General features: G+C 42.3%; 6 non-coding genes across 6 annotated transcripts; all 6 read right to left on the reverse strand.

Annotated features, from left to right (window-relative positions):
* Positions 1-87: 87 nt before the first annotated feature.
* Pmar_PMAR007915 lies at positions 88-159 on the reverse strand. The gene has a single exon. It is a non-coding gene; the product is annotated as a tRNA-Gln (tRNA).
* A 62-nt stretch (positions 160-221) lies between these two features.
* Pmar_PMAR007916 lies at positions 222-293 on the reverse strand. Its single transcript has one exon. It is a non-coding gene; the product is annotated as a tRNA-Gln (tRNA).
* Positions 294-355: 62 nt separating this feature from the next.
* Positions 356-427, reverse strand: Pmar_PMAR007917. The gene has a single exon. It is a non-coding gene; the product is annotated as a tRNA-Gln (tRNA).
* Positions 428-489: 62 nt separating this feature from the next.
* Positions 490-561, reverse strand: Pmar_PMAR007918. The gene has a single exon. It is a non-coding gene; the product is annotated as a tRNA-Gln (tRNA).
* Positions 562-623: 62 nt separating this feature from the next.
* On the reverse strand, positions 624-695 carry Pmar_PMAR007919. Its single transcript has one exon. It is a non-coding gene; the product is annotated as a tRNA-Gln (tRNA).
* A 62-nt stretch (positions 696-757) lies between these two features.
* Positions 758-829, reverse strand: Pmar_PMAR007920. The gene has a single exon. It is a non-coding gene; the product is annotated as a tRNA-Gln (tRNA).
* Positions 830-957: the final 128 nt, after the last annotated feature.

The raw sequence follows: 957 nt of genomic DNA on the forward strand, positions 1-957 counted from the left end.
GTGCTAACCGTTACACCATACAACCATACGTACCAAATAACTTGACGCGGCGCTTTTGCTCTCCGATATAATAACTATCATATACCAAGGTTTTACCGGGATTTGAACCCAGGTCGCCAGATTCAGAGTCTGGAGTGCTAACCGTTACACCATAAAACCATCCATTTGAATTTACTTGACGCGGCGATTTTGCTCTCCGATAGAATAGCTATCATACATCAAGGTTTTACCGGGATTTGAACCCAGATCGCCAGATTCAGAGTCTGGAGTGCTAACCGTTACACCATAAAACCATCCACTTATATATACTTGACGCAGCTCTTTTGCTCTCTGAAATAATAACTATCATATGCTAAGGTTTTACCGGGATTTGAACCTAGATCGCCAGATTCAGAGTCTGGAGTGCTAACCGTTACACCATAAAACCATACGTACCAAATAACTTGACGCGGCGCTTTTGCTCTCCGATATAATAACTATCATATACCAAGGTTTTACCGGGATTTGAAACCAGATCGCCAGATTCAGAGTCTGGAGTGCTAACCGTTACACCATAAAACCATCCATTTGAATTTACTTGACGCGGCGATTTTGCTCTCTGATAGAATAGCTATCATATGCTAAGATTTTACCGGGATTTGAACCCAGATCGCCATATTCAGAGTCTGGAGTGCTAACCGTTACACCATAAAACCATACGTACCAAATAACTTGACGCGGCGCTTTTGCTCTCCGATAGAATAACTATCATATATCAAGGTTTTACCGAGGTTTGAACCCAGATCGCCAGATTCAGAGTCTGGAGTGCTAACCGTTACACCATAAAACCATCCATTTGTATTTACTTGACGCGGCGATTTTGCTCTCCGATAAAATATCTATCATATACTAAAGTTTTACCGGGATTTGAACCCAGATCGCCAGATTCAGAGTCTGGAGTGCTAACCGCTACACCAT

This window comes from Perkinsus marinus (genome assembly GCF_000006405.1).
Source record: "Perkinsus marinus ATCC 50983 genomic scaffold scf_1104296939396, whole genome shotgun sequence".
NCBI lineage: Eukaryota > Perkinsozoa > Perkinsida > Perkinsidae > Perkinsus > Perkinsus marinus.